Below are 7,483 nucleotides of genomic sequence, written 5' to 3' on the forward strand. Positions count from 1 at the left end.
GCTGTAAAACGTAATGGGTTAAAGAACAAGAGAACTGGTAGAAGACAGTGGACAATGGGAGAAAGGGAAGGAGGAGGTGGAGCACCAAAGGGATTTGGACAGGTGAGGAGAAGGGATGAGAGGTTGATCAGAACAGGGAATAGAAAAAAGAGAGAGGCGGGTTGCATTGCTACAATATAGTTAATGTTCATGCTGTCAGCTGGAAGCTGCACGGGCGGGATTTGTGGCTTTGTTTCTCGAAACTCAGAGTGGGAATGGACAGAATATGGAGAGACAGGGGCATTGTGAAGGCTGAAGTGATAGGTTTAGTTAGATGTTTCATTAAGTAGTTTAATTAGTCCGCACAATATTAAAGGAAGGTGAATGAAGAGAAAGAATAAACGTGGATAAAGGAGAGGAGTGGCAAAAGAAGAGGTAGCATAGACGGAGGAAAGTGGACAATAACGGATGGGTGATTGAAGAGAGAGTGGGGAAAAATGGAGAAAACAGAGTGAGAGTCGTGTGACGAGGCGGAGTACAGGAACGGCTGAGGTCTGGCGGGTGGCATGAGTGAAGGTTGAGAAGGGAGTGGGTGCATAGGACGGGTGATTAGAGGAAGGGGCACGGGAGCGAGAAATGTGCGGAGGGTGAGAAGAGGGAGGAGGAAGGGTAACCGTCGGTTAAACCGGTTCGGTCACCGCAGCATCAAGGAAGGACAAGGTTTCATCAATCCATTGCGGGGACTTTCCGCGATCTCCGCATGGCTTCCCATCCCGCCATATCCGGGAACATTTTAGCACCATTTCCTGGTTTCGGTCGGCTAGTGGGCGGATCCAGCCGTAGGCGGGCACCGGTTTCCCACAGCAACATGCCCCTCTCACCGGAGGATGCTTTGAAATAGGGAACATGGGCTAAGCGGGACAGTTGCCGCGATGCACGCAAAGATGAGGACGTTGCTGGCACTCGCCCTGTTTCTGGGATTGGTCGCCCAGGGTAAGTCAACTGCACCTGCCTTCACACCTCGCAACTCCCCCCCACCCTCGCCACCCCCCGTGGGTCTAGAGCGTACCGAGCTCCTGTCCTTTCCTGGGAATGGAGATAGGGGCGACAGTGCTGACGATGGCACACGGAGTGGCCTCCTCCGTGCGGTGCTCGCTGGATCCCGGGAACGTTCTTGAACGGGGAATCCTAGCGCCGATTGCTCTGAGAATTGTGTTCTGACGACATTCCCCGCTGCGAACTGTGTCATTGTGCTCCTCTAAGGGAAAAGGTGTGGAGCTCCACTCGGAATGGCACTGGGATCTGTCGCGCTGGGAAAAGTGTCCGGCATCCCACGGTCATCCCAAGCGCTACTTTGCTCTTTCGGCGAGTTCCCCGTGCGGCTGACGGTGAGGAACTTTCTCCGCACCAGCCCCGACCAAGAGGCACGTTCCCCTCCATCACCTGGGACCCCAGTAGGGGAAGGAACGGCTTTAAGTCAAAGATTGTTGGTCGAATGTTTCAGCGCCATGTCCCGGAGGCGAGGTGCCTTTCTCATGACGCTGCCCGGACTGGCAAGTGTTCTTAGCGTTTTGTGTAGTAGCTTTTTCTCTGCCCCAAGAATTGTTCTTTTCGGGCGGGGGGGGAATGGGGAATGGGTACACAATTCCTCAAAGATTAAATTGACTGGAACCGAGTGCGGAGGGCCTGCGATTATTTGGGAAGAATTTGTCTCCGATCCCATAGGACCACAGGACCATAAGATGTAGGTGCAGATTTAAATAACTTGGCCCATAGAGTCTGCTCCGCCATTTCATTATGGCTGACCCATTTCCCTCGCAGCCCCAATCTCCTGCCTTCTCCCCAGATCACTTCATGCCTTTAAATAACCAAGAATCTATCAAACTCTGCCTTAAATATACCTAATGACCTGGCCTCCCCAGCCACCTGTGGCAACGAATTCCACAGACTCAGCACTCTCTGGCTGAAGAAATTCCTCCTCACTTCCGTTCTAAAAGGACGACCCTGTATGCTGAGGCTGTGTCCTCTGGTCTTAGACTCCCCCAGCATAGAAAACATCCTCTGGACATCCATTCTATCCAGAACATTCAATATTGGATTGGTTTCAATGAGATTCTCCTATTTTTTTCTGAATTCAAGTGAGTAAAGTCCCAGAATTATCAAACGCCCCTCGTATGATAAACCTTTCAAACAGGAATAAATTTCCTGAAACTGTTTTGACCCTTTCCAATGTCAGCACATCCTTTCATAGACAAGGGCTCAAAACTGCTCACAATACTTCATCGGAGGCCTCACTAGTACCTCATATTGCCTCAAAATTACATTCTTGCTTTTATATTCCAGTCCTTACGAAATGAATGCTAACATCACATTTGCTTCCCTCAGCACCGACGCAACCTACAAATTAATCTTTAGGGAATCCTGCATGAAAACTCCCAAGTCCCTTTGAACAACACACATAAAAGTTGCTGGTGAACGCAGCAGGCCAGGCAGCATCTCTAGGAAGAGATGCAGTCGACGTTTCAGGCCGAGACCCTTCGTCAGGACTAACTGAAGGAAGAGTGAGTAAGCGATTTGAAAGTTGCAGGGGGAGGGGGGATCCAAAATGATAGGAGAAGACAGGAGGGGGAAGGATAGAGCCAAGAGCTGGACAGGTGATAGGCAAAAGGGATACGAGAGGATCATGGGACAGGAGGTAGCGGTAGGATTGCTTATCATCCAGGATTTATTGTACCCGAAAGCGGGGAGCAGCGGGGATCAGGTTTCTTCCGATGGACGGGCGGCGACGTCACACATAACTCTGTGAAATGCGTGGGGATGAGTGGGTCAGAGACAGTGGTGTGGAAATTGGAGTAGGTGCAGAGATAGGGAGGTCTCTAGGGGCCAAAAGGGTTCACAGTGAGAGGGAAGTGTGAAGGGCCAGGATGGTGTTACAGAATGAAATGGCGTTGACACAGAGGATAGAGAAGGGAACGTGGGACTGGGGAGAGATAATAGGAGAGGGGAGCTGGTGGAACGTTTCAGGGGAGAGAGGGTGGGAGAGGGGATCGGGTGGATTGTTTATAGGGAGAGAGGAGTGAAGGGGAAGCTGGTGGGTTATCGCGGTCATTCGGCCGTGAGAGATCTCAGGAGCGTCCCAGGACGTATTCTAACGGTTTGTCCCTGACTCCCTTCCCCACTTCAGCCCACTCTCTGCAGTGTTACTCCTGCCACAGTCCCGGAGAGAACTGCAGCTTGGGTCAGAGAAACAACGCCTGTAACGACGTCTTGAACCATACTTGCATCACATACACCAGCCGGATAAAGATGTCTTCACCGATTTCAGGTAGGACCAGGACAAGTCAACAGCTATTCGGTGTATAACAGGCGAAGTGGACAATTGAGGGGTAGGCGTGGCACCGGCAAGCGAACAAAGAAGTGAATAGACACAGTAAGGAGGGAATGGATAGGGGGATTGAGAAGGAAGACGGGTGGACTGCGCGAGGGGAGAGGTGAGGGTAGGATAATAAGAGGAAAGATCAGGGTTAGGGGAGCGATGCGGACAAGTTGGCGATGGAGAGGAAAGGGAGGGCAGGAGAATGAGATGGCAGATGCAGATAGGGTAATCGGAGGAGCAGTGGGGGAAGGAATGTTGAGGTGGTCAGATTGAACAGGAGGCGAACGGGCGAGGGAGAGAGTGAGAAGGTGACGGGGTGAGAAAGGAAGAGCGAGAGAGCTGAGAGAGGAAGTAAGTAGGAGGGCTGTGAGGGAATGGCAGAGGGTGAGATTGGACAGGTGTTGGGAACACGACGGGATGTACCAGGGGCTAGTGTAATGCTAAGGGATGTCTCACAGGATTCCATGAGATCCAGACAACTTTTCGTAGGTGCGGAATCTGCACCGATCTCATCTCCTTCAACAGCGGCCAGACTTCCTTCTTTGAGCACACTGCCTGTTGTAACTCGGACCTTTGCAACAATCAGACGAAACCAGGTACGGAGCTGCTAGGACTGTCCGCAAGCTCTCTCTGCGCTCTCCCTCGTTCTTCTATCGCCATTTTCTCTTTCTCTCCACCCCTTTCTGCTGACATTTTTCCCTCGCGATTCCCACTTCCCCTCTCCCCCACACTCTGTTTTCTCCCCCTTGCATTTTCTGCCTCTTTGCAAAAACATGTCGCATGCTGTCAAATAACTGATACCGAAACTTTCTGCACAGACGTTCTAGTTCCGTTTCATGCACAGCTAGAACCCATAGCACGGCGATCCCTTCTCGCCGTGGCGCTCCCTCATCACTACCGCTCTCTCTGTGCCTCTTTCTCATCGCACCTGCTGCGGCGAGCGCACTCACCTCAAGTGTACTCCCTCAGCACTCTGTCCTTCTTTGCTTTCAAAAAAACGACAAACGTTTATCTACACAATAAGTACACAAAATGCAAACACTCAATATTTACAAGACAGTGAAAAAATTCAAATTAAAATATTACTGCTGTCTATAAATCAGTCAATTTCCCGGGGCGGAGGGAGAGGGCACCGCTCCCGGAAATTCACAACTGTACCCATTGTAAACACAAGCTCCCTCTCCAACGATAGCCGCGCAAGAACGTATCCTGGGAAGAGGAGTAGGCAGTCGGCTCTGGCAGAGACCTCGAATTTTCGCCGCATACAGCCATGAATAGCCATCTTCGTCAGGCCAAGGAACAAGTCCACCACTCTTGGCCACGTTACCGTCCTTTCCACTCCACGGCAATCCCGCCTCACCGATCTTCAAACTGCACTCCATCCTCATTGCCTATCCAACAGTGTTGACAATATTTAAGGCAGATTTATTCTCAGTTTACGTCCCGTACAGACTCAGGATGGAGACGCTGTTACTGTCACCCTCTGGTGCATAGTCCCCCACCATAAAAACTATACTCTGCATTCCCCGTCTATCTACGCCTTTCAGCATTCGATCGGCTTCAAAGAGATTCACCAGCCATTCTTCAAAACTCAGCCGAGAACAGACCCAGAGGCATCAAACGCTCCTCATACTTTAACACTTGCATTCACGGAATCATTCTCCGGAGCCTGCTCTCCAATGATAGCACGTCTTTTCTTAGAAAAAGGGCGCAAAATAGCGCAGAATACCTCAAGTTCGGTCCAAAAAATGCCTTATAAAGCCTCAACTTTACACCTTTGCTTTTATGTTGCAGTCTTCTCGAAATGAATGCCAACACTACATTTGCAGTCCTTATCACCGACTCAATCTGCAAGTTAACCCTGCACGAGGACTCCCATGTCCCTTTGTATCTCTGGCTTCTGACACGTTCTGCCCACTTAGACAATAGTCTACACCTTTATCCCTTCTAGCAAAGTGCATGACCATACACATTCCTGTATTATCTTCCATCTACCACTCCTTTGTCAACTCCCCTGACTTGCCTGTCCTTCTGTGGATTCTCTGCTTCCACATCACTACCTGCCCCTCCACCTATCTTCGGATCCTCTGTAAACTCAGCCACAAAAACTTCAGTTTCATTCCCCAAATCATTGACATATAACATGAAAAGTAGTGTTCCCAGCAGCGACCTCTGTGGCTCACCACTAGTGACCAGTAGCCAGTCAGAAAAGGCCATCTTTATTCCCACACTTTGTGTCCAGTCAATCTTTGAAAGCCGTCTGAAAATCCAAGCACACAACATCCACTGATTGTCCTCTGTCTATCCAGCTTGCCAGCTCCTCAAATAATTACAACATATTTGTTAGGCAAGATTTCCACTTACTATGTTGGCTTTGGCCTATTTTATCATGTGTTCACAAATACCCCGAAGCCTTGCCCTTAATAATGGATTCAGACATCTTAACAATTACTAATGTCAAGCGATATTTTGGCTTGCAATTTCCTTCCTTCTGCTTCCCTTCCTCCATAAAGAGTAGAATGATTTGTAATTTATTATTTAAGGAGGGAGGCTCTGTTTGGGGTGGAGGGTGGGCTGCTGATCGAGCCGGTTGCTCTGTACCAGACAGTGCCTTGTGTCTTGTGTGTTTATGTAGTGCACTCACCAAGGAATTAAAGAGGGTCCCACTCAACCCCTGATCTAGAGAGGGCAGCATCATAATGTGGTGGATATTGGAGAGTGCCCTATCACATTCTGACTGGTCCCTTTAGATGGGAGGGTCCTTATTAGTCAGTCTTCATAGGGCCCCAATCCCTGATCCACAGTGAGAACCTAGGGTTGGGGAAAGGGTTGAGTGTACCACTTCCGGCTGAGTCTCTAAGCGGAGGACATCTAAGCCAGCGAGGAGGCAGAAGGAAGGGACACCATCGAATGTCAAGGGTTGGGGCATGCTCAGGTGATGGTGTGTGTCCCGTTTGCAGAGAAGGAGAATATGACACTGAATGGTCTGGAATGCGAGGGTTGTTTAACGATAACGGAAACCATGTGTAATGAATCGATGGCCGCTGTCAGTTGCCACGGAGAACAGAACCGTTGTATTCACGCCACAGCTAACTTCGGTAAGTTCTGTCCTTCCACCCTACTCCAACCACGTCCATCTACAACACCGCCGAAATTACACCACTTGGTCATTCCGCCCAACTTTTGGGTTCTGTGCTCTCTGCAATTCTCTATTGACAACCTGGTAATTTGGACAACAAAGGATCAGGTCCCCATTCCACAATGTATTGCCAAACGACATTAGCCTAATGACAGCCAATCCATTCTGCCGACATAGTGTCTGTATGCCTGGATTCTCTGCGCATCCATATGTCTAACAGCCCTTTGACACGTCTCAGTGCTCTGCTCCACTAACAACACTACTGAGTGCATCCCATGCAGCTCCTACTCTTTGTGTAGAAAATACACATGTCCCGTACATCTCCTTTGAACATTCCCCCTCTCACTTTAAATGCAACCCGCTGGTAATGGATATTTCTATCCGGGGATAAAGTGATGCCAGCTGTATCCGCTATCTATGCTTCTGATAATGTCATCAACATCCATGAGATGTCCCGTCAGCTCCTGACTCCGCAGAGAAAGCAACCCAAGTGTGTCCCACTCTTCTTCTTGTCTCACACTCCCTGATCCAGGCAGCATCTTGCTGAACCTCTTGTCCACGCTCTCCATTGTCTTCACATTCTCTCTATAACAGAACGACCAGAACTTAATGCAATGCTCCAGATACAGCCTTTTGAAACTGCAACGTCACTTCTGGACTCTTGCTCTCCAACTTTACGGTCATATCCACCAGTGCAACCGTTTTCAAGGAATATGGACGGGGACGTCAAAGTCACTCGGCACCTCAATGTTGAAGAGGGCCCTGCCATTTTCCTTTCTATCTCTGTCTCTTTGTATCTCACCTCCCAGAGTTCAACATGTTGTATTTGGCTTGGGGAAACTCCATCTGCCACTTATCTGTCCATATCTGCAACGGATCTAGATCCCGCCGCATAACTTGGCAACACACACATACACAAAATGCAGGAGTGTCTTAGTAAGCCAGGCAGCATCTATGGAAAATTATAACCAGTCGACCAATTCCGTTAC

The 7,483-nt window shown here is 49.5% G+C and overlaps 1 pseudogene; it reads left to right on the plus strand.

The window, feature by feature from the left end:
- Nucleotides 1-911: 911 nt before the first annotated feature.
- On the plus strand, nt 912-6,638 carry LOC140202049 (phospholipase A2 inhibitor gamma subunit B-like; annotated as a pseudogene).
- The last annotated feature ends 845 nt before the right edge of the window (nt 6,639-7,483 follow it).

This window comes from Mobula birostris, chromosome 8, assembly GCF_030028105.1.
Source record: "Mobula birostris isolate sMobBir1 chromosome 8, sMobBir1.hap1, whole genome shotgun sequence".
Classification (NCBI taxonomy): Eukaryota; Metazoa; Chordata; class Chondrichthyes; order Myliobatiformes; family Myliobatidae; genus Mobula; species Mobula birostris.